We start from the raw sequence: 26,174 nt of genomic DNA on the forward strand, positions 1-26,174 counted from the left end.
TCACAGGTGGTTATGCAAACACTGAACTCATGCTTCCATTTGGCAGAAGTATAAACATTTCTAGGATAGTATGCAAGATTTAGTTACCCAGATTCGCTGGTTAATTTCCTTTACATCTGAAGAAGCTCCCCCAAAGTCAGTCATTTTCCCTCGGACAAGTCACAGCTAGGAACATGTTCCCCATAGGCCAGAAAAGACAGCATTCGTACTAAACTGACACAACATTTTTAAATGAGAACCTTACCAGTAATTGACCCGTGCAGACATGATCATTCTGTCCTACAACTTAATTCAAACAAAATTTTACTCTTGAAAACATTCACTTATTCAAATTATATCCAATGAGATCTAACATATTCCAGGCACTATTCTAAGATGATGGGGATACAGTGGTGAACAAAATAGGCAAATATCTCTGCCTTCAGGAGGCTTACATTCCAGCAGGGAAAAACCATCCACAGACCCATAAATAAGGGTATGTTAGATACCCATCAACGTGTGATGGAGAAAAAGAATGCAAGGAAGGAGAATGGGTAGGGGCGGGGTGTTGTAATTTTAAATATCAGAGAAGACGAGAGGGAAACAAAAATATTGTGATTGTACAGAGACCTGAAGAAGGTGAGGGAATAAGCCAAGCCAGGTGGAAATCTTGGGAGTTTTCCAGACAAGGAACAGCTAGTTCGAAAACCCTGAAAGAAGAGAATGTCTGGGGAATTCAATGATCAACAAAAATGTCCATTTTGCTAATTGTTTCATATTCTTGTTAAAAAGTGTATCCAACACAGAGATTTCAAAAGGCTTCATTGTTTTCTAGTATTTGGAGTCCTCTCTTAAATATATAGCATCTGACGATACTGTGATTCACGTATGTGTTTTGCTTTCTCACCATCCTACGTGCAGTGATAGTGTCTAGTTCGCAGTGAATTAAGTTCCAAGGGCTCAGGGAGCATGTTTAGCACCACAGCAACCAAAGCTAGCAGCCCAAGCACAGCCTTTGATATGCTGCAAGTCAAAGATGCCTATATACCGACTCGCCAAATGGTGTGCAAGGATCACGACCTTTATCCCCTGCACTGTAACCGTCCTCAGCAGTTGGGCTGTTCAGGTGTCAAGGTGGTGAGAGGTAGGCAGAGAAAACTCCAAAAATGGTAATAAGCCCAAAATAGAGCTGGAGAGAAAAAAATGTACTCAATCTCTGTCCTTCCAAAATAGTAATGTGACTCAATCTTTTCTTAAAAGTTACAATTAAAAAAGAAAAAGAAAAAGCATAAGAAACCTTATTTTGAATACATATTTCCTGAAATTCTTGTTTTGAGAAAAGAAGAACTGTATACATAAAAGAACAGAATGTGAGTTCCCAGATCCCGGAGGAAGGTCAGATCTGAGTCAAAGGAGCCAAGGCTGAGAGTATCTGGGCTCTGGGCTCCCTGCCTGGTCCACGAGCTGTGCGGCCTTGGGTGTGCCTTCACTTTTCAGAGGCTTCACCTCATCTATGGAAGATAATTCAGAGTCCCTACTGTGTAAGATTTTTGCAAAGATTGGAAACAGTAGGTTTAAAGTGGCCAGCGTGTAAAAAGGCCAATCTCAAAAGGTTACTGCTGTGATTCCATTTATAAAGCATGCTTAAAATGACAATTACAGAGATGGAGAAAGATCAATGGTTGTCAGGGTTGGGGAGAGAAGAAGGAAGAGTTGGCTATGATTACAGAAGGGATATAGAAGGGATCCTAGTAATGGGACTATTCTGTATCCTGACTGCGGATTCTCACATGTGAGAAAACTGCCCAGAAGTAAACACACATAAGCATTCGTCAGACATGTAAATCCTATGAAATCAAAATAAGGCTGACGATTCTATCAGTGCTAATTTCTTGATCGTAATATTGTTATGTAACATGTTATCACAAGGAAATTGGGTAAAAAATATATAGGATCTCTCAATGTTCGTTCTTACAACTGCACGTGAATCTACGATGATCTCAAATGAGTGTTTTTTAAAATCTCATCACCTTAAAAAATGCCTGGAGTGTTATAAATGCTCCATGTGGGGCACATGGGGCAAGTTATCCTCTCACCTGTAGACCAGAACTCAGGTTCCTCCTTCCTACTTTAGACTCTGTACCCGAGTGAGCGCACAGGTGAGGGCTCGTGTAATAAAGGCTATCACCACCACTGCTGTTGGACCCGGCTCTTCACACTTATATCCAGCTGAATTATAAACACTCTTTTGGAAACCAATAGAGAAACTTATTGACAAGAATCCATTGACCACAACGTGTAAAGACTATTTTATCTCTGAGTAATAAACGTATTTGTGCTAATATAAAAGAGTCCTCTAAAGAGTTGAAAAAATACTTTCATGGTGTAGAGCAGCATTTTCCAAAGTGTACTTCAAGGAACACCAGTCCCCCAAGATGCTACAAAATAATTAAAAAATAAGCAAAATAAAAGATCCATAGTCAAATAAATTTGGGAAATGCCACATAGTGTGTCCCCTCTGGCAGCTCTAGTAGAAAAGAAAATTCCCATCCAACTTCATGTAACCCATCTTTCCCCAAATTTATTTGTTCACAAAATCATTTTATTATACCAGAGAAATGCTCTCAAGGTCTATAATTTGAAAGTCTATCTACATCGGTCAGCTATTCACTACCCGAATTTCTTCACCCATTACACTTTAGAAGAGAAATGTATGGTTTTTCAATAGCTAGTGTAGTGGTTTTAACTGCATGCAGTTGGCCTTCAATAAACATTTGCTGAATTAGAGTCAATGTAAGTACAATTAATTGCAGGATGACAACTGAGAGCACAGAAGTGCCTTTTCCTGATTTAAGTCTCTCACTTAGTTGAGAAAAGTGCTTTTTTTCTGGAAGTTTCGCAGAAACTTTCTGGTACAAAGGTTTTACATGATGCCAGTGGTCTCCTGAGGGTCTGCTCCGCTCATGACAAAAACAGCAGTTTACAACATGATGTGATTACAAGGAATAAACTCATGGGAATAAGCTCATGACTAAAGATATCCGTACTCAAAACTATAGGTCCTGAAATTCCTTTAGCAGGATGTAGAGCCTTTCATACTAAAATAAGAAAAAAGCTCTAAATGTAATTCTCCCTGGGAGAGGTAACAAGTTAAATTTAAGTCATTTCATAAAGATGACTTAAGATTAAAGTCATATAAATGAATTCCAAATGTCAATGAATTTGCTGAGGTAAGGCTTGGATGGGGCACAAGGAGGAAGATGAAGACTGTGGATCCTGGGGAGGAACAGAAGGAGAAGAGAGAAAGAGAGAGGCAGAAATGATCAAAAACAAGCTTCATTCCATTCACAGGTCTGTCCAGGCCAAAGACACTGCTTTGCAATCACACATTTCCATTGACAGGAATAAGCCCTGTTCCAATTTACAGAAGCATTAGCTAACTATACAATTAAACCATATATTCAGAATACTTTTAAAAAGAAGAAATTAAACAGAATAATAAGTAAGGGAAAAATTAGGGATTTTCCAAAACACAAAATATTTGAAGAATATACACTTCAAAATTAGCTCTATTACAACCATCTTCTAAGTAAAGATCTGGGAAAAAGAGAATTTCTCATGAATTCCTGAGGTACTGAAAAAATGTCTCAATCACTAGAGGATAACAGAGTGATCTCACTGAGTACTCTACTCCAAAGGCACGCTCGTGCATTTTAGGAACACTTCCAACACGTCTGAAACGAGTTTCAGATAAAACTTCTACTTAACCAGGAGAGCTTTGCTTCCCAAGCATTCCAGTGCTTCCAGGTTGCTGTGCAAAACAGCAATGAGGCAGACATTCCATTCCAATTAATAATCCTAACGTCGCGGGAATACGGCTGCGGGCATACCCATTCCTCAATATGAAACAAAGCTAGGTCTAGTCATAACATTTCACATGAACTAAGATGTCAGTGGACAGGTGTCACTCTGTCCCTCTACTCTGCTTTCTCAGTGGTCCTCCCCTACAGTGTCACAGGGCCAAATCGCTCCTCTTGACTACAATACAATAATTCGAGCAGTTTTTACTTGGCTGTCTCAGACTCCTCTCGCTGACCCAGAAAGTAAAACAAAGAAAAAATAATGCGTTTGGGTGAAAAAAATATTTTCTGGTAATCTAGCTAAATTTGACACAACAACAACAAAAGTGTCCACGGTTTAGCAAAGAGCCCAATGAGATTCCAGAATGCAGGGTTCCTACAGACTAAACAAGCTGGAGATAAGAAAGTCAGCAGAAAAACTCTAAATCCGCCCGCTGAGCAAGTGAAATGCCATAGTAATGGTCTGTGCAAGTTTTCTTAGGAGCTCACATGTCTGTTATATTCTCACCCCTTGCTGTAAGATGTTGTCCTTATTTCAAAGAAAGTGAATCTGTTCCTTCCCCTCTTTTCCCTCCCCCACTCATATACCCAGGAAATAGTGACTTTCCTGAATTCCTTTTAACACTGATGGAAGGAGGGAAAACTTGAGTACTTTTATTCCTAACCAACGCTCTATTAATAGGCTTTTAAATGCGGCACAATTTTTAAAATAACTAAGTGGGAAGATGGTGAACAATGACCGTATTGTAGGCTCCCGCCCCCGCCCCACAGAGGCTGAATGACGGCTTATCTGGAGGCCCCACTTGGACACCGACACCTGCAACACGAAGGCCCTGCCTAACTGCAGTAAAAGGTCCCACTTTACTCCTGTAACATGCCCAAGTTCACTTAGGTCAATCATGCCATGTGCTAAAATAAGTAAACTTTTTTCACTTCAAAAAAAGTGCTTTCACTTTTTTAAAAGGATAAACCATTCAGCCAGACTTGGCCAAACCCTCAATTCACACAGTGGGAAACGCAAGAACAACTGGTCCAAATACCCCTAAGAGAAGAGCCAGACTCAAAGGCTTCAAAAATGAGGACAAAGCCTCTGGGTGGTCCTCCCACCCCCACTGCGCACAGCAGGGTGCTCACAGGAAGTGATTCCTGTTTCAGTTCTTGCTGCATCAGTGAAAGGAAGGCACTCCCAGTATCAGGGGAGAAAAATGGGCATGCCACTGGAGCTGAAGCCTGCTGTGTCATCAGAGTGCCTCCTCGCCAGTTCCACACCCCACACACCCGAAACGCTAGACTTAGCCAAGAGGCTGTGTGCCTGCCCCAAGTCTCCCTCTGCCAAGTATCTTCCTGTTTGTCTTTGAGCACCCGGCCAGCTCAATGGCCGATGCTTCTGCCTTCCTTGGGCCAGTCACAAATCTGCCAGGAGCTCCTCATCGCCAGGCAGAAAGAGCCTCAGTGAGCTCAGAGAAGCCACCAGCCTGCCTGTCACGTGGTTCTCAAACACCAGCTCACTGACAGCACATTAAAGGCTTCCAGTAGCCGGACTTAATGGTGTCAGCATAAATCCAAGGGAGTCCAAGCCCTTCCAGCTTCCCCTCTGGCCAGCATGGAGGAGTCTGAGCCCCAGCAGCATTCATAGCCTTCTGCCCAGCAACAGAGAACCAATAGAGAGCCTTACCTTTACAGCACACAAGAAGCCTGCGAGCACAGCACCCCCACACCCATCCTGGCAGAAAAGGACAAACCACGATCCCAACAACAGATGCACAGACAGCACAGAATAAATCACACGTAGCATCATTATGCATTCACGTTTAGACTCCAAAACTGGGAGTTACAATCAGTATTTTTGGCCACAGTGACCGTATCATAAAACCGCCATCCTAAGAGATTTCTATAGCATGATGCCTGATAGGAATCACATGTGACTAACGCATGATTGCTGTTCCCATCTTGGACCTTCCTTGCGCCATTTTATTTCTTAAATTGCTTATATACTAAGTTCCACCATTTTGCAGTGTGTTTCTTGGCATTATGTCTCAGACATGCATGGCACACGCTGCCACTGACTGCTAGGGGACCAGCCTTGAACAGTTATGGATTCTCAGATAAGCAACTAGTAACTTACACTTGCTTCATGCATACATCGCTTTCTTGTAATGAGAACATAACTCTGTCTGCCCCAACTTTAAATAATCCATGATATGCTTTATAAATATTATAATGTTTAAGTATGATAGGCAAGATGTTCTTTATTAACATTCTAATTTTTACTCTTATTTATCTATAGCATGTGCTCTAACCTCCAGAAAAAAGAAACCGCTACATATTTTTTACACATCACATTAAAATAATAACATCTCTCCTACTTTCACATTCCTACTTTGTTTCTACTGTCCATCTCACATGACCAGAAATGAAAGTATAAGAATTACAATGCTTCACCCAGAAATGAAATCCATCTTTTATTCCATGGAAGAAAATTAACAGCCAATATAATACTGTTTGAAGGAAACAGCCAAGATGCAACATATATAGGATTGGTACACATATAGGATTGACTAAGTGTTTTTTTAACCAATATTAATTTTTATTACAAACAAGTTTTTTTTAACTTGCATAAGGTACCTCTCTGAGACCCCTTATATGGATAAACCCAATGAGCAAAACAAGTTGGTCCAAATTTGGGGACTAAAACCTTACAAACAGCTCAGTTTAACTAAAAAGTTTCATCCTGCCCTGGCATAAATCTGCAAGTATATGACTACGAAGTCCAAGACAAACACAGCTAGAAATCGGAAGCATTCGTAACATTCCACCAAAAACAGTGGACCTGTCATGCTACATTAGTCCATCCTTAGTGGGTAAAGTGAAATATTTGCACCTTAACTTCATTTACCACCTACTTAAGGAAGTAGTCCCAGCTTATGTCCTTAAGCACACAATTACAGGCTGTTCCCCCTGAGCTGGGAAACGTACTCCTACTCAGGATGGATGGTGAGCAATAGCTTCTCAAGGTTTATTAAACACTAAACAATTAGAATACCAACACCATGAACATCTATGTGCTTTTAGGCTGCGTTGAGTTTTTGTGGCACATACTTGGAAACCTGAAATATCAAGTGCTTTCACAACTGTGAAAAAGAAACAGAACCTGACAAGACCCGCCCTAACTAGGAAATCCCAATTATCCAATTTAAGAGTTTATTCTAGAGAAGAGTACTCCCGGGGAAATAACTGACGCTCCTCAACCCTTACAGGCAGCTACAAAAATAATACGACCGCATCTCAGAACACAGGCTCCATCCCACCAGACAGATAATTCCACTAAAATTGCAATTCTAAAGTAAAGACAAACCCACCTGCACAGGTAAGAGTTGGAAGTAAGGAAAAGGCTGAGGTTAAATGGTCCCTGGAGAGGATTCCACTTTCCCTCCGTTTCCTGAAGCCTGCACAAATAGCATCTTTCAAAGAGCAAGTCAGCGGGACAGACCACAGACTGCCAGGGTGTCTGCCTGGTAAACACAAATTAATGACTAATTCATGAATTCAAGAAACCACATAAGAGTCTAGCAGCAAAAAGCCCAATTAACTCAAAATCAAACGCCCAACATCTGTGATCCTGTCCCAGCAAGGTAAGGGCCTGGATGCCGGGGGTGGGGGCAGTAAGAAATAAGGGAGCTGCCACAGGAGCTAGTCGAGAGAGAGAAGTGCCAGAGAAAACAGCCCTGTCCATCTTTCCATGCGGCAACCTGTGCTAAGCTCAGAGAATATTCAGCTGAGTTATTTGGTGAGGTCTGTAGCCTATCGAGTGAGAATTTTTGCTGCCCTCAAAAAACATTTCTTCTCTTTAAACCAAACTCTAGCTTTTCAAACCCCACGCTGACTTCCAGCTAGGGAGCTTTTAAAGGCGGTACGAAACAGGGGCTAACTCACTAAATGGCTGGTCCAGCAGTCTTAGAGAGAAGACAGTCTGGCCAGAAGAGCTTCTGTCCTATACGATAAGCCTCAGCAGGAGCATTTGGTAGGACGGGGACAAGCAGCAGGGCAAAGGTAAACAAGTGTGCAATAAAGACCTGCATCAGCAGACAGGGTGACAAGGTTCTGGAGATCCAGGGCACAATGATGTGAATGCACTCAACACTACTGAATTGCACACTTAAAAATGGTTCAAATGGTAAATTTTTTTTACCATAAATTTTTTAAAAATTTTAAAAGATACCCAGCAGGAACAGCATCCCACACTGCATAGAAAGCAAAGGAGAAAAAGACAAGTCCAGATGATAGCAGGCATTTACTCGGAAAGGTTTTGAGGCACTTATTTGTGGACAGACAGAAAACACTGGTTACCTGGAGGAAGGTGGTATTCCTGGCATCGTGTCCCAAACATGCGGGACATAACAGGGACATTCGAGGCACTGAAAGTTTCTTCCTCCGCTCATTCACATCGTCATAATGTGAGAAGCACCTAGAATCTCTGCACTGATTCTGAAGTCCCACATAGGAAACCAAAGGCTGATGGGCCCCAGAGGTGACATCCTCTGACAGCTCTGCCTTTGGACTCTGGCTCTGAGGACTGGTCCAAGAAGAGAGTGTTATGTTCTAATCTACATGCCTCGGGAACATCTGGAAGAGGGGGTCTGTCAGCAGACCTGCTGACTAGATGGATCAGGATGACTTTCCACAGACATGTGAGTGTGGGAGAGACTGCCCAGGAAAATCCCTGCCAAGCTTAAAACTATGTCCGTGAATAGAAGCTCCAGGGGTGAGATTTCAGTCAAAGTAAGAGAGAATTTTTGAATGACTTAAGATCTGCAAAATTAGCCTCTCTCCCTAAGTGAATTATGTCACCGGGAATGTTGGAGTAGAAGCTCTTGAGTAGGTGAGACACTGGGCTAGGCCCTTCCCAGCTCAGGTTTCTGTACTATATTAATTAGGACTGTGTTTGGCTACAAATATGAGAAAACCCAAACACTTTTTATCTTTTCACTCCGCCATCCTTCGTGTGCTTTTATCTTCACATGTGTTTCCTCCAGGCTCAAGGCCACTGAAGGCAGAAGAAACTGAACACAGGCAGGGACAGCTCCTGTCTCAGAAAACACAGAGCCCTGGCAGACTTCCACTTACATTTTGTTGGCCAGAATGAATCACATGGCTGTCTCTAAACCAGGCTTTCTCGGCCTCAGCCCGATAAGACATTTCGGGCCTGATAATTCTTTGTTGTTCAGGACTGGCCTGTGCATGACAGGATATCTACCAGCAGCCCTGGCCTCTACCCACAGATGCCACTAGCATCCCCAGACATTGCCAAACTTCCCCAGGAAGGCAGAACCATCCCTGGTTGAAAACTACCCTTAGACTAATCACCACTCTGTAGGCTAAGAAGAAGAGGGTGGTAATGGGGCTGCCAGCCCACCCACAGTGCCTGCCCCAAATGCTCTACATATATTTCTTAAATGTTTTCTCATGAGCACACTCGCTACTGTGCTAAGTATGTTGGAACATTTAAGAGACACATATGAAGTGCCCACATCTTGGAAGTACTGACAATAATGTTGAAAAATCAAGATCGATGCCCATGAAACAATCAGGAAAAAAATGCAATGTAAAGGGCTTAAACCACAGAGAGAGGCTAGACATCGTCTGGTTGCTTCAGACTGGGAAGAATAAAAGTACATAAAACTATAACCTAAAATCCTAAATAAAAATGTCACTTCCAAGGTGGAACTTGCATTTGAAGAATTCTTAGCCAAGTGGCGGAAGAGAAGAAAAACTACATAAGCAGAGGTCACATAGTGAGCAAGGAAGGTTAAAAGCTCAGGAGCTGCTCTGCGACAGACCGGGGTTCTGACAGCCTCAAGCCTAAGACTGGGCAAGTCATTTGGCCTCCCGACACCTCATTTTTATTACCTGTAAAATGAGGATAATGACAGCATCTGTCTCCTCGGGTTGTTGAGAGGATCAACTAAGAGGAAATAACTATAAGAGAGTATCCGGCAAATAGTAAGCAATCAGTTTTGGGTTTCTATTATTACTGTGATTATTATATAGTTATAACATATTATTTAATATAATAATATAATTCAGGAGGATAGCTCACCTGTTAAGAATCAGAAAATTCCATTGCAAAGTGGCTGTCACATCCTAAGCAGGACAACAAGAACTTATAGTTGGTGGGTAAAGTCAGGCTCCTGAGGGCCATGAAATACTGGCCACATCCAAGCAGGACAGCAGGACCAACGAGAAAACACACCTACCAAGACATGGTGGCAGGATGGATGGTTGGAATACACAGGTGATTTCCAGTGAATACCATGGCCAGTAGCCATGGTCAGGGTAGTAATAAGACTTTCCATGTTATAAAGAAGTTTTAGCCTGTAAAGCATGTCTATATATACTATCTGAGCAATTTTCATGTAACAAGCCTGTCCGTCAATAATAGAGAGCTACTCTAGCAAGAAGGAGTTCTACTAGTCATTTGAAAGTCATTGCCAAGCAAAGTCAATCTGTGGAAAGAAGTGGGAGATACAAGACTTACCTTCTGGTTGAGCACAGAGACATGATGTGAGCCAGAGACCACCCATGGGGCCTTCTGAGTCCCAAACTCCAAGTTTCTGGGTCCCCACTCCTTTATGATAAAGGACACACAACAACTGCCACTTCTTCCTGGTGCCCTGCCCTCCCACTTAGGGCTTCCCTAATAGTTAACTAGTGCGGCTGCTCCCAGGGTTTACACACTAATCTTCCACTAAGTTTAATAAGCTCCACAAGGCACAAAATAATAGTTGAAAGATGTGGAAAACTTAGCCTTGCCTTAAAGAAAGAAAAAAAAAAAATCACAAAGTATTCCTGTGTGTGCCTGAAACCTACAAAGGGAGTGGGCAAGATGAGGCACAGGTGGGTATCTCCTACCACGTGGTTCTGGTCACTATGCCCTCCTTATCCTCATCATCATCCTCACCTGTCCAGTTCCTGTTATCTGGGGTCATTTACGGGGCAATGCACTGATCACTTTATACTGTACCCACGGCACACGCTCCCAGCTTCTTTAAAAATTCAAGGTGTCCAATACTTTCTACAACAGAGTATCTGTCATCTACTCCACTGCTGGGTTTCAATAAATATTGAGCATCAACACAGAAAAGACTGATCTCCTTAAAATACAAACCTGTGCCTTGAAAGTAGTGAATGGGAAAAAGTCCATTTATAAATGTTTGCTGGTAGATCTAATATGACGTCACATAAGCAAGAAGTTGCCTTTTCCTGATTTTTTGGGGCAGCCTTCCTCCTAGCACACCAAAGTAGTACGTGAAATTTTTTCATACTACCAAGAATGATAATTAAACAGAAGTAAAAAATTATTTACTGTACTAATACTGCATCCTCGTTATTACACTGGGCATTTTACACGCGCTATTACACGAACCTTCACACAACAGGGTAACTCACCATTGTCCTTATTTTATAGTACAGAGCTCTGAGAGGTTAAATAATTGACCCAAGATCAAGTAAAAGAGATTGAATTCCACCCAGCATCTTCCTGACCACCAGTCCCATGCTCTGACCACTGTACACACAGCCCCACATCATCAATACAGCTAAATAAGTCAGACAGCAACTTTGCATCCATCTAAATGCACCAAAAACACTACAGTGAGCAGTTAGGTACAAACTTTACTAAAGCCAAGAACTATGAAAACAACTTCCCATTCAGTCTGTCCACATTTGTTCTTTGTACTTTACCAAGGCTCAGAGAACAGGCTGCTCACCCTCGCTCTCCATCAAACACAGCAGAATCTAGAGCTGCTCTGTCCAACCAAAACACAACAGGGGCCACGTATAAAGTTTAAATTTTCTTGTAGCCACATTTTGAAAAAGTAAAAAAAGAAAGATGAAATTAACAATTTATTTTCTTTCACTTAATTTTTCCAGAATGTCATTGAAACATGTCATCAATATAAAAGTTATGGAGACATTTTGCATTCTTTCTTTCGCAATAAGCCTCTGACATCAGTGTGCACCTGACACAGCACTTCTCACTTCAGACTAGCACACTTCAAGTGCTCAGCAGCCACCTACGACCTACAGCTGCCATACCGGGCACGTGGATCAACCCTTAGATTTCCAAACGTGCAACGCCCCTTTAGTAACTGGCCCCACGTTTCCATAACGGTCTGAAAAGGGAGTGCTCTGGTCTTATTTTTTTCCTTCACACTCCTGAGCCGAGATTACATGGACACAGAGGAGCAGTATCTGAAATCTCACCACCGTCACTTCCATTCAATCCTTTAAGTGTGTGATCTGAGTTGTGTTCTAGCAATAATGCTCCTGAAAGGAGCAGTGCTCTAAGCATACAATATCCAGCATTAAGCCTTAGGCACCACAGACAAAATGAGATGGCTAACTGATCCCACAAGTCCCTGTCCCAAATTCACTTTTCCTCAACAATTTGGAGGAGTTATGAAGTAACTCCTTATCAAGAAAAACTATGGTCAAGAAACACAAAAAGGAAACCACTGGGGTTTCCCTGATTTCCAACCTAATTCCCTAAGGCCAACGCTACAAACTCAAATGCCCACAGGACCCGGAGCAGGCCCACAATGAGCCTGCGCCCATCTGAGGGACAGCCCTGACTCCAGACCTGAGACCAGGCTATGTGGGAAGGTGGCCCCAGTGTTACCAGGTCACCTGATTTCTGGAGAGAAGCTGCAAATCTGGATTTCCAGGTTCATCGCCTGATTTTTAACTGTTAGCAACTCACGTAATATATTAGATAACCATGTACAACGAAATAGGAAGTGATGGCAAACTGGATGCCATCTTGGGGAACAAGTAGGCAAACTCTGGTATTTGTGGGACACAATAAAGACACACAAAGACTAAGCATGGAATGACCTGGAGAAGAATTTATACTCAGCCCTCTGCCTCCCGTTATCCTCGCTGCCCTCCAGAGGAGTCAAGCTCCCTTTGAGACTAAGAGGAGCACAGATAGCACAGACTTGCTGCAACCGTCCTGGGCATCTTCATCCGTACAATAATTTAGGCCAGGGCAGCATCAGGAGGGGCACAACCCAAAGTGAACCAGAATACTCTTCCTCGCAGAGAAGGGATAGCCACCCCTCAAGGCCACATGAACATCTTAGTCAGTGACCCGACCCAGAGCAGCAAGAGCCACCAATTTCTTAAAGAGAAGCCAAAAAATATAGCTTTTCCTGGAAAATATCCTAATTGTTCAATGTTGGCAACTAATTCACATCGTATTTCCAACACCACATGAGCCAGAGTCAGCCCATAGGGCCACCTCTCCGTAGCCCCTGGATCAGGACACCTCCAAAGTTGCACCGAGACCCAGCACTCTGGACACCTCCAACCTGGACATTCCCCTGACTTCACTGAGCATGAACTTAGCCCGCTTCTTCCGCCCACGTAAGCTTGGAGAGAGGCTCCACTGGCTGAAGGAGATGAGGAGAAAGGAGATTAAATGAGACATGGTATCCTGGACTGGATCCTGGAACTAAAAGGACAGTAGTGGAAAAACTAGTAGAGATCCAAATAAAGGCTATTGTTTAAAAGTATTGTTAATGTTAATGTTAATTTCTTGGCTTTGATATATTTACTAGTTAAGTAAGCTGTTAATATTAGGGGAAGCTGGGTAAAAGACACATAGGAACTCTGAGAACTCTTTGCCACTCTTCCATGAATCTAAAATAATTTGCAAATAAAAATTTTCAAAAACTCATAGGACTGTACCCCTCCCCACAAAAAAAATGTTAATCTTATAGTATGCTCATTTCTAAAATGAAATGTTTTTAAAAAAATTGCTAGTAAGCAGAGACATGAATTACCTTGAATCTTCACTCTGGTAGACTAAGAAAAACCGGAAGGTACCAGAATGGATGTTTGCCCTCGGCTTTATAGTGTATGTGCAAAAACCAGTGGGACACGGAATTAGTGGACTTTCAGTAAAATATCAAATGGCTGCATTTAGGTAATTATGATTAATGTGAACTGAATTGAGAAAGTTGCCAAACACTCAAGAGCTTTGTGGCCTTAGAATATAAATGAGCTTACAACCGGAGGACTGGAGACATCATTACCCAAACAAGAGGCAGAACCGTAATAATAAATACAAAAGCTTTGGCGTGGAATAATGCAAACTGCACAACAGGCAAGATATCAGTACCTCTTGGAAATGCGATTATTAACATAAGTGATATATCATCTATTCCAACCGCCCAGCATTTGAAATAGCAGATTAGGGTGAAAAGTCCTCACATCATCACATTGCCAACCAGTTCCTTTAAATCTTTTGTGTTTATAATAAGGGGATATACATATAAATAAACTCACATCTTTCCAAACCTATGTAGAGAGAGCTGTACCGTGAACAGATGCACTTAAATGAAACAGCATAAAAAGCTATAGGAATTCTTTTCTATATGCATCCGTATAGCAATCCTATTATTATGGTCTTAAATCAATTTGACATACACAGTAAATATACTTAACAGAAAACATGAAACAAAATAATTATCTTTATTAGTGCTTCACAGCAAACAGATTTACAATTTCTTTAAGCCAAAAGCATGCCCAGAGCAAGACAGTCATTCTTCCATTGAACGAATATTATGTGGCTCTACCATGATGTAACCTGGGGATAAAGAGTGAACAAGCAGAATTAAGACCCCATCTTGTGGAGCTTAGACTCTTGTAAGAGAGAGAAGAGACAAGGGATGAGCAAAACAAAATATATTCTCTGTTGGATTGTGCTAAATGCTAAGGAACAATAAAGTAGAGAAAGAGGACTGAAAGTGTTGGAGGAGTGTTGAAAGTTAAGATGGGTGGTCAGGGAAGCCCTTGCTGAAAAAGTGACTTTTGAGAAAAGACCCGAAGGAAGTGAGGGAGCCAGCTACATGAATATGTAGCGGGAAGTAAAAGCAAGTTCCAGGCAGCGGGAATGGCAAATGGAGAAGCTCTGAGGTCGAAGGAGACCTAGATGGTTTCAAGGTTGATGCAGTAGGGAAAGCGATGAAAAAGGTAGGAGGGGAAGTCAGAGGGTAATTGAGGATCACATAACATCTTATAGGTCACAGTCATGACGATGGCTTTTATTCTGAATGAGAAGAGAAGAGGAGAGGCCAGTTAATAACAGATTGATGGAGATAAGGTGGGAAGCAGAGGCCACTTAAGAGGACACTCCATTTATCCAGGTGGACGATTATGGTGGCTTAGACTAGGGTGACAGCATGACAGGTGAGATAAGAAATGGATTCTGAATGTATTTTGAAGGTAGAGCCTAAAGGATTTGCTGAAGGGAGTGAGAAAGATAATTCAAGTATGACACCAAATGTTTTAACCTAAGTAAATGGAAGAATGGAATGCTATTGAGTTGGAAAGACTGGAGGAGGGGCGATACACTGGAGATAAGTGGATGATAAGAATGTCTCTTTGGACATGTTATATTCTCTGCTTGCTTTTTTGTTTTTATTTTTGTTGTTTTAAATTCAAGCACTTGATTTTCATTCCAATATTCCTGAATATACAGGATATAGTCAAGATCCATTCAGAAAAAGAACTAATGACTCTTGGTTTTAGTCACTGACTTGCCATTTTCAAAGCCCATCCCCACACGTTATATCCCTCTTTGCCTCTTCCCCCGAAACCATAAATGCTTCTCAGCAATGTTAACTGTCACAAGATTTAAGCAATTATCAAGGTAATTTTGCCCCAAAACTGTCTTTTTTCCTTCCCTTTGCCTCTAGAAGCTCCTTGATGCCCACACATCCTTGTGAGATCCCCCGGAAAGAAGTAACCTCCTAGAAGGGATCCCCTAGAAATGGTCACCCAGTAAAACAGACACTTCACAATCTTGAGGAGTCCCTTGGGCAGGTTATGTCTGCAATGCCTATTAGCCACACCCAAGTAGAGATGACCAGCAGGTGTCTAGGTAAAGGAGTCTGGAGCTCGCAGAGAGATCCAGGTCCTAGATAAGAATTTATGTCTTCATAAAGTGTTGTAGATAGAGAAGAGATACAGTGCCCTGAGGTACTCTGTTTAGAGTTAGGAGAGATGAGGAACCAGCAGAGGAGAAAGACAAGCCCGAGAGGAAAAAGGAAAAACAGAAGGGGTGTGTCCAGGCAATACAGTGGAGAATGTATCCCAGAAGAATAATCAGCTGTGTTGAATGCTGCTAGTAGGTGGAGGAGGAGGAGCCAGGACCTGCCCAAGGCTACACCAATGAAATGTCCCTGGTGGCCTGATAAGGCCAGTGCCAGTAGCTTATGAGTGAGGGGCAACAACCCTGTTGTAATGGGCTCAGAATGGAACGGGAGGGGCGATGTGAGACATAATGAATACAGACAACTCATTTACAATGTCTTGTTGTGGGAAGAAGAAATTGGCTAGTAGCTGAAGGGGAAATCAGAGCCAAGAGAAAATATTTTTATTTAATGGGAAAAATAATAACTTGTATGCCAGTGGGAATTCAGTGAAAAAAACTGATGTTATAGGAAAGAGAGGGGAAATTTAATAGAGCAATGTCCTTGAAAAGGTCTACAGAGATGTAGATAGAATGTCACACACAAGGAGCCAGGAGCTCAGGCACAGACACGGGCAGGTGGTAGGTGTGGTGGTGAGAGCACATGGAAGTTCTCATCTGATCATTTCTGATTAGTGAAAAAGGAAGGGGCTGAGAGTAAGAGACATGGATGTGTGAAAAGCAAGTATAAAGCATGCAATAGTACCCTAAGAGAGTGGGGAAGGAATGGACAGTGAAGACATGGTACGCCTGCCAGGCAGCACCAAGCGCCCACTGGGTTTGTGCTCGTCAACTGAGTGAGACAACCAATATGGCGGTGCGGCTTCCTCCGGGCACATTCAGCTGCACGAGGCCAAGTGCAGAGAAAGTGGACAGAGATGGACGTCACCAGAATTATAGTCAGTCAAGTGAGAATGGCAAAGTGTGAGAGGGATCAGGGTGATGAAGCTGTGTGCCATGCTAGCAAACATGGTGGTTGATCATGGAATTCAAGCCGGGAAAGGAGAGAGTTAAGGACATGGGATGATGGTGGAACCATGAAGAGGTGGCAGATTCCATGAACTGAAGGTCCCAGTGGTCCCAGGTTTGTGGAGGTTGGAGGTACCACACAAGGCAAGCCAAAAGGAGAGGACGTGGTGGTCAGAGTGGGTGTCCAACATGAGCTCTGGTGGCATGGAGGTTACTGGTGATGACAGGGTCAAGGGCATGACTATGGGATGGAGTGGGTGAGGAGGGCAGGAGACAGTTCATAGGAGGACAGGTCAAGGAACTAAGAGTTGAAGATGTGGGAAATATCACCAGCATGAAGATTGAAATCGTGGGAAACTAGTGTTGGAGAGATGGAGAACCAATCAGAAACAAAAACCTCCAATGAACCAGGGGAGTGACTGGGTGGAGAAGCAGATGATGGCAACAGGAGCTGCAGCGGGCCACAGACAGACCTGAGACTCAGAATAGGGGCTTTCGCAAGAAGGAGGGGAAGGAGTACGAAAACCACATAGAGGACACTACCCCACCCCAACCACAGTTCAAGGGTAATGAGGAAAAATGGCAGCCATCTGACAGCTGAGAGCTGCAGGAACACAGTGTTGTCAGGGAGATCCAGGTCTCCAATAAAGCGGGAAGAGAAAGAGGGTATTTGCAGGCCAGGTTAGGAGGGATTTTGGCACAGACCACACAGAGAAAGGGCCCTTAGAGTTCCTGAGAGAAGAGAGACAGGATTGGGAAAACTGAAGAGTCAGATGAGGATCAGGATACAGGGATGATGGATGCCTTAAGGGTCAGACACAAGTTGTGATGAGACTTGTCCAGTTGGTCAAGGTAGGACATTGTGGAGAGGCTGAGACAGCAGAGGGGTCTTGCCAGGAGCAGAGAAGGGAAAAGTGGGGGATCCCATTTGACCCCTTCTGAGGAAGGGGGTACTCTGGAATGCGGGGTGCTGAGGAAGGCAGGGGACACTGAGGAAGATTGAGGTTACTGAGAAATACAGACTCCCCACTCATGGACCGGCAAATGTGTTTTATATAATTAGGCGCTTCAAAAAATGCAGAAATACTGACAACTATCCCGACAGTTAAATTAGATCATCTATGTCCAAAATAAATGTAAATCCTCTAGAAACCACAATTCTGCATTTTTTTAAAATTACAATTCAAACTACCCAAAATTTCCTAAAGTATAAGAGAATGAATATGACAGCACTAAGTCTCACCATGACACACTGGCCCCACTGGGCGCTGTAAGTATTCCTAGCTGATGTGCATTCTCCTGCCGGCACAATTTTGTAAAACATCAAAACAAGAGGAACAGTGCTTAGGCCCTAAGCGCTTCAGGATTCTTAGGAGGAAGCTGGGTGCTTGTTTTACGTCCGTAAAATCATTTTCGACAGATAGTAAGTTACATCATATCTCCTGACAGGATTATTAGAGGGTGTTACCACAGTAACAGTGAGCCACGTGCGGCTGGAGGAGGAAGTTAGAAGGCACCTTTTTCAGAAAGAACAAATCGCATAATTTCAAGAATGGAAAGAATTGCTAAAGGCCCTGTAGTTGGATCCTTCACTCAAATGCCCTAGGAATAGCGGTCCCCACCCTTTCTGGCACCAGGGACCAGTGCTCCTATGCGAATCTAACGCCTGAAGTTCTGTGGTGGAGCTGAGGTGGTGATGCTAGCTCTGGGGAGCGGCTGCAGATACAGATGAAGCTTTGCTGGCTCGCCTGCCACTCATCTCCTGCTGTGTAGGCCAGTTCTTAACAGCCCACGAACTGGTGCCGGTCCACAGCCTGGGGGTTGAGGACTCCTACCCTAGAAGATGTAAAGCTGTTACATACAGAGAAATAATAAGAAATGCCCTTATAAAATTTCACATCATCCAAAGAGAAAAATAAGGCAAAAATGAAACTTCTCAGTCATGAGTTGGGAGATGCTAAAAAACCTACCGTTAATAATAAGCATGTAAAGAAAAGATTTTAGGCCTCACTAGAAGGAGAACAAACATATCCTCGGTACTTACTATATGCCAAGCACATTCTTTCCACCTAATCCTCAAAAACATTCCCGTTTCTTCGGGTGAGCAGTCAAAGGCATGATCAAGGTTACAGAGTGAGTGGCAGAGCTGGGACTTGAACCCAGGTGAGCCAGCCCCACACACTGAGAGTGGAAGAGCACAGGCGAGTATGCAGTCTGCTTGTCACCAAGCAGCTAGCTGACTGGCCCTGAGAAAGTCACTGTCTCTTCCACTCTCAGTTTTCTCATCTGGAAATAAGATTAAATGCCCTCTTCATAGACAGAAATGGCTTCATCGAAGATCAAAAAAGCCTCCGGTCTAATTCCACAGAGTTGTGTTCTTACAAACAGGTCAGAGGAAATCATAACGGTCTGATCAACACCTGGTGTTTCTATCCAGTGGAGACATCTCCAGGCCACAGTCTCATCCATCTCAGACCTGAATTCTTCCTCATGCAGTTACTAGCAAACGTGCCGTTAAGACAACTAAACTTTGTCCCCATTTAACATCCTTTCTCTAACTCTAGCTTTATACTGTGGGCTCAGAGCAAGCCTGGAAACACAGTCAGCTCTAAATACGTGAAGGTATCAGCTCCTTTTAAGCAGAGCTTCCGGACTGTTTCCACATCAAGGCAAACACCTGCCCCACTCCACCTTCCCAGCGTTACTCTTATTCTCCAGGTTTCCTCAGATCATGCACACAGTTGAACTATCTCCATTCCAAGTGTTCTCAGGACTCTGAGAAGGAATTCCGTTAGAGTAGAAGGCCTAAAATAATTTAGGAAAACTAGCTCTTTACAAATTCCTAAACACATTTTTAATGTTCCAGGTTTTTAAATGTGTATATAAAAGACAGAGGGGTGACAGAAATTGCAGGGTTGTGCTATACTACTACACACACCTCCATCAGATCCATTCAAATACAGCTATTTTCTTTTCTTCTGGCTCTGAATACTTCTTTAACAACCTTTTTAATGTCCACAGCACCTTCTGCAAGTCTCAGATCTTTCTAGAATCAAGTCTGCCCTGATTCATATCTCACTTCAGCTACTCAACTAACTAGCTGTGTGCCTTCAGTCGTACCTAAAAGCTCAGTGTTTCGATTTGCTCGTTTGTGAAATGGCAATAATAATAGAGCCCAACTCATAAAGTCCAAGTGAGGTCAAACAAGAGTGCTCAGAACACGGCCCGACAGAGTATGTAAATACTCTGGACTGTCAGCTTCTGTCCAGCCTCTACCTTTGGTGCACTTCCTTTAAAGGTCTAAGTTCATTATTAAACTGCCATATTGTCACACTCCTTCCTGTTAGTAGTTTTCCCAACCTTCTCCAATGGAATAATTTACAAAGACATGGTCAGAATTAAAATTAAATTATGAGAGTTAAAATTAAAATTATGAGATTTCCTAATATTCCTGACTTCCGGATTCTGATCTATCACTTAGCCATTCGTACTCAGCATTTTTTAAAACAATGGCTTCCTTGACAGTCTTCTCCAACTTTCATTTTTGGGGGGGTGGATTCTGATGACCCATCATCCTGTACACAGTGCTCCTCCGGATGTCTCTTTGTAGTGAGTGGTCCAAGGACCTCTGATCCATCCAGTCTCTGACCAATGTGACCAATGCTCCCTGTGGCCAATGGCATGCACTTAGAAGACAGATGGCAGGGCTGTGAGTTTCAACCTGAAGCTGTGGAACAAAGCTACACTAATTAGCCTGTCTGGGAATTAAAACTTTGATCTCTGGCCTCTTTAAGTATTAAACACTAAACAAATGAGCCAACATTCTTGGCCTGTAGCCAATACTAATACCTTCTAATGGATCATTCCTAGTCATTTGTAAAGTCTTGAAGTGGGGGATTTGTCAGATAATGAATATACTATATTCGAAATGCTGTGACATAAGCACTTGTTCAAAAGAAGCAATCATTTCAAAAGACATTAAGCTGCACACTGAACACTGAAGATATTTATGGAAACTGACTTTAGAAGTAAAGAGAAGCCCTCTGCTTCTTTACTACATAGCTTGAAAAATAAATGACGCTCCTAGGGAAGGTCTGCCCACCTGTGTTAAGTGGGGAGAGAGTCAGATTCAGACACTCAATCAAATTTGCATTTTGGTTCTACTTAGAAATGGTATCTTACTATGGTAAGGCTAAAGAAAACATCTTTAAAATATAAGTAATGAATTTATAATGGGAAAATAATAGGAACCAAACAGAATAGACAATGAAGTTGACAGATTCCTAGAATTCAGCAACAACACAGGCAAAATGGGCCTGATGTTAAAATCCTGGAAAGTGGAAAAGGGCATCTATAGTCAATTCTTTCTTAATAAATTCACCATTACCTCTGCCATTTACTGATCATGTGCCAGTAAATGCCTATGCTCAGTGTTTTATGCCATCCCTCATTAATCTTTATAAAAACCCCTACGGAGTACGTGACATGCACTAGTCGCACAGAGCAGGGAGAGGACTCCGTGCCCTTAATCACCTCCTTCCACCTGCCCGGCATCCCTGCATCAGGCCGCCCACCTCCCAGCCCAGACTCTGACTCTGACTCTGGTGAGAATGGAAACTTCCATTCGGTGGTTTTGCCAGTAATGGACACCAAAAAGGCCACAGATAAGAGGGTGTCCTTGCGGCAGGAAAGACTGGTAACCGCTCCATAAATCCCACTGGAGGAAAGCGAAGGGAGGTGGAGGTGGGGAAACCTAACCCCACCTTCATGAAGCCAGCTGGTCATCTAAAACGGCCAGAACTCACATATTCCAAGACTTTCCAAGAAGGTCCAAACAGCTAAAAATGAAAAATACTTTCCCTTCCTAGCCAGGCTTAGAGACCGTATTGGGTGTGTGTGTGCGTGCGTGCGCAAGGGGCAGGGCGCCCCTGTCTGTAACACAAGTAACAACTTCTCTATTTTCACCTTCCTCGGTTTGTTTTGGTGGCTTTATTTTATTTTATATTGGTGGAAGAACACATGGGAGGGGTAATCACAAGAAGGGAATTCTGTAGGTTTATTTTTCACTCATGGAATACAGAAGAAATTCCATCGAAACTAATATGCCCTTTACATCCAGTCCCCTTCTACTTAGATCAGCTGGAAATTATATGTCCTCCATTGGTTTTTCCGCAGCTTTTTTCTCAAGGGGGTGAATTTTGGGAGTTATTCTCTCAATAACTGCTTATTTCCTCCTCCATGAGGAAATCACAACCATGGAAAGACTGGAGGGGATCCAGAAAAATAGAGGAGCAGACGCGAGTGCTGGCCCTTCTAGGTCTCGACGCTGCCGTGCTTGCATATGTGCATTTCCCACCGGGCCAGTGATGCTGCAGACTTGGCCTTGGATCCTGGAGGAAGGACGGTCCTGCTAGTGGGGAAACATGTCGGGTTTCTCGAGGGCACTCCAGCAATGGGGCATTTTTGCTTGAGATTGGTATCCCTTAGATGAGAAAATGCAGCCCCTGGGCAAACTCGCTGCTGTGGCATCAGTTAAACTTCAAGGATTGTATAAACCTGTGTGCCATCAACTGAGCGACTGCAGTGATCACATTGTCATAACGCACACAAGGCACATGACATTTTCTGGGAACAAATGGGAACAGAAAATATACTCCTTACGTACTGGTTACCCAAGTGGATTTAAACAAGTATAGCTGCCCAACCTCACCAGAAGGATCAGTGGCAATTGTTTAAAAAAAAAAAAGGCTGCCAAAAACCTTCACAGAACTAGGATGCAGAGGTTGCACCTGTTCCCAGATGAGGACATCCCAGAAGATATTCTTAAGAAATTAGGAGAAGAGTTTCCTCAACCACAAAAAGTACCCGGACGTGTGTGTAGATGAGTACATACAAGAAGAAACAGAGGCTTTCTCAAGAGTGTGGTCTCCACCTGATGATCACCTGAAGATCACCAGCTATAGAAGAATGAAAACTGCAGAAAATAACAATGAGGTGATTGAAACTTCCTGATAAATTTCTCCTACAGGGCAGAGCGAAAAAAAACTGCTTCATTTTGACACACACACACACACAAAAGTTATAGGTACATAAAGTTTGTGGAGAAAGGTCAGGAAGAGATATTCTTTCAACAGGAAATTGCAATAAAATACATTATTTTGTAGGGAATATACCCTTTAGAGACCCTCTGTTGGAGAATTAATGCTGGTGGAGACTCAAATTCTGAAACAGTGGGATGATCCATTAACTTTCAGCATATAAAACGTATGTGCTAATTCTTTTCATTTTAAATAACGTTCAAAAGACAAAAATAGCACAACCCAAAAAGCAAAATCTAAGTGTGAATTCCGTTCCTGACAGAACTCATTCATCAAAATAGTTGTGAAACCCCGATCAATGGCTGTTACTGGAAAAGTGCTAAATAAAAAGATTTCATTAGAATGAAATTCTTTGAACTGTTCTTATAAAATAAATGCAACAATTTATATCTGCCCATAAGTAATGACATAATGGCAAAAATTCTTACCAAAAATATATACTCTCCTAATAAAATCAGCCAAGAAATAGAAAAAGGGTTACCATTTCTCAGTAAAATATATAAAGGCAGAACTACTAGGAAAATCGGGGGTAATCGAGCTGCATACTATTTCCATCATATGCATGGAAAATAAGGACTGTGATCTGACCAGTCACCACGCAAGACAGAGTCCACCCAGGGCACAAGTTCTGGGGCAGAACTTAGCAGGGTAGTCACACAGCAGTACTCTCCATCACGTTCAGCATTGAACATTTATAGCTGTAGTATCCTTCTTACATACTGGGACCTTTTGATTAATGTTTTTTTAAATATCCTTACTGAGTCAAAATATTAATAACCACTAAACAAAAGTTTTCAAAAACTATCACTACATCATGTTCACTCTGACCAAAGAGCACTCTTTGTTACAAGAACACTTTTTACTATTTTATTTCACCGAATAACAAAAGAGTCATTCATCGTGTTGTCCTCATTCCCGCTGGCCTCATTCAGTTCTCTTGAGCCTCTGACCATCGCCACCACAATCGCCCCTTGCACTGCGTTTTCTGTAGCACCTTTCAGAGAACAACTCCACACAGTTCAAATGGCAATGACGCCATTACAAACATGGGATCGTTCAGAGGATGTTGGCTGGTTATGCCATTGTGTGATGAGACAATTAACTTGACATTCAGCTTTTTAGAGTCAGTCTAGATCTGTTTCCTCCCAACCTCCTGTAACAGAGGGGAAATCATCAAAGTCAGAAGAAATGTGCCCCAATTACTATTGTACAAATAAAGAAATAGGAATGTAAAACTAAAGAAATTAAATCTTAGTTCGTAAATGTTATTTGGCTTTTAAATGGTTCTTGAGAAATGATATCAATTGAAAATATATTTTGGCAAACACTGGAAGTTGAATCAACATTTGATCAACATGAACAGAAACATGGTCGACTTGCAGTAAGAGAGGCATTAACTCAGAAGTGGAAATGGTTAATAAGGAAGTAGAGAAATGTGCCTGGATATCTCTACATTTTTTTAAAGCACAAATAAATGATAAGCATTTGTCTCCTAAACCTTATGACATCATAATGACTATCTTTACAAAGAAGTACTTCACTTATTAGCAGGCATACAGTTTATTCAAAATGACATTTTAATGTTCAATCTAGACACTGTCTTTTAAAGGGCAACTGTGTCAAAACTACAAATCTGTCAGTGAAAGAACAGAATTTTAAAATGAAATTCTAAATGGCTCCTGAATCTTCAAAGGATGCTGATATTAAGGTTCACATCTATCCATTGTTCCTAAAAGGGCACACCTAAAACAGTGATGAAATAAATCCTTCTCTTAAACAAAGTAGGGCATAACTTGACAAACACTAAAATAAGTGATCAGTGTTTATGGATTTGATTCACTCATTCATGGAAGCCACATTTATTGAGCACCATGTACTACAAAAGGGGCTTGAAGGTATAAAAATGGAATACAACTAGTTTTTTATCCTTAACAAAGGCTAATAATACTATATTTTTAATAATAATAATTAAAATATAAATAATAGTTAATAAGACTGAGGTGTTTTCATGAGTGATTTGCATGCATTAACTCTTTTAATCCTTACAAGAAACTCGGGAGATAAACATTACTATTAATTCCATTTTACAGAGGAGAGAGCTGAAGCACAGAGAGGTTAAGTGACTTGTCCAATGTCACACAGAGTGGAGCTGATTTAGCACAGGTTTGAACACAGGCAATCGTGGACCACAGTCCACACTCGTCACCATCATATTATATTAACTTGCTGACGGGAAGGTGGCAAGGAGAGGCTGTATTTGGAAGGGCTTCCTAGAGAAACACAGGGAGCTGAATCATGAAGGATGAAATGGAAGAGGGAGGGATTCCAGTCCGGGGACAGTGCAACCGAGGAGCACCGTTTATCGCCAACACAGCGAGTAGTTTCTAAAGCCAGGACAAAGGATGCTTCCACAAGAAGCAGGAGACATAGCCAGAAAGGGAGGCAGAGGCCAGCAAACAAAACCTGAAAGCAGGGGAGGCACGGCTTTTCCACCTAGGAATAAAGAAGATGGGTAGAAGGGGGGTGAACAAGGAAGCAAGCTGGGGAACATCTGCAACAATTCAGGAGAGAAGTGATAAGGATCTAAACTGAGGTGCTGGGATGGGCATGTGACTGGCAATTCCAGTAACAGGGCAGAATGGAGATCCTCTCAGAATGAATAATTTAGATGTGCACACTCTTCATATAAAACATGTGCATAGCTACCGCATAAAATGGCTTTAACTGCCTGCAAGGGAGGTGGAAACCTAGAGACAATAAACAGAAATGCAGATGCCGGCACAGGTGATGGAAAGAGCATGAACTCCTAGCACGGTCAGCCCCACTCTGCCATTCCACAGCAAGGCCACCTGGGACAGCCGCATATCACTAGGTGCTCAGTTCTGTAATCAGGCTACACATGAACCTCAAGTCTACACACACGGTGTCTGAATACCATTTCTCAGTTGTAGACATGTCAGAATTAGTAAGATGCGTCATCCTATTTCTCTCTTTTATTAGCTTATTTTCAATAATGGTTCACAATCAAGCGTAGCTCCAGAAAAATCACAAAGATTAAAAATAATTGCACAACCACACTCACAAAGTGCATCTTTTCAACAGGCATTGCATTAAAGCAGCAATTGCTTAATGACACTTTCTAAAATACAGAATTTCCAGAAACCTCATATCATTTTCATAACAACACATCCTGATAATTTAAAGCCAGGAACGCAGTTACTACACATTCCTTAT

General features: G+C 42.3%; 1 protein-coding gene, 1 long non-coding RNA gene and 1 pseudogene across 11 annotated transcripts in view; 2 read left to right on the forward strand and 1 right to left on the reverse strand.

The window, feature by feature from the left end:
* Positions 1 to 26,174, reverse strand: part of CARMIL1 (capping protein regulator and myosin 1 linker 1) — a 268,640-nt gene that overhangs the window by 201,479 nt on the left and 40,987 nt on the right. The window lies entirely within an intron of this gene.
* The window catches only part of LOC111732495, a 119,087-nt gene that overhangs the window by 19,026 nt on the left and 73,887 nt on the right, over positions 1 to 26,174 (forward strand). Inside the window, exon 3 of one of the 2 annotated variants that reach the window (XR_002777579.1) lies at positions 8,873 to 9,000. The exons of the other annotated variant lie outside the window; for it this stretch is intronic. This is a non-coding gene — a long non-coding RNA (uncharacterized LOC111732495). Of the gene's footprint in view, positions 1 to 8,872; positions 9,001 to 26,174 lie in introns of those variants that run through there. 2 annotated transcript variants of the gene reach the window in all.
* Positions 21,532 to 23,071, forward strand: LOC105306908 (annotated as a pseudogene).

The sequence above is a fragment of the Pteropus vampyrus genome, unplaced genomic scaffold (assembly GCF_000151845.1).
Source record: "Pteropus vampyrus isolate Shadow unplaced genomic scaffold, Pvam_2.0 Scaffold463, whole genome shotgun sequence".
NCBI lineage: Eukaryota > Metazoa > Chordata > Mammalia > Chiroptera > Pteropodidae > Pteropus > Pteropus vampyrus.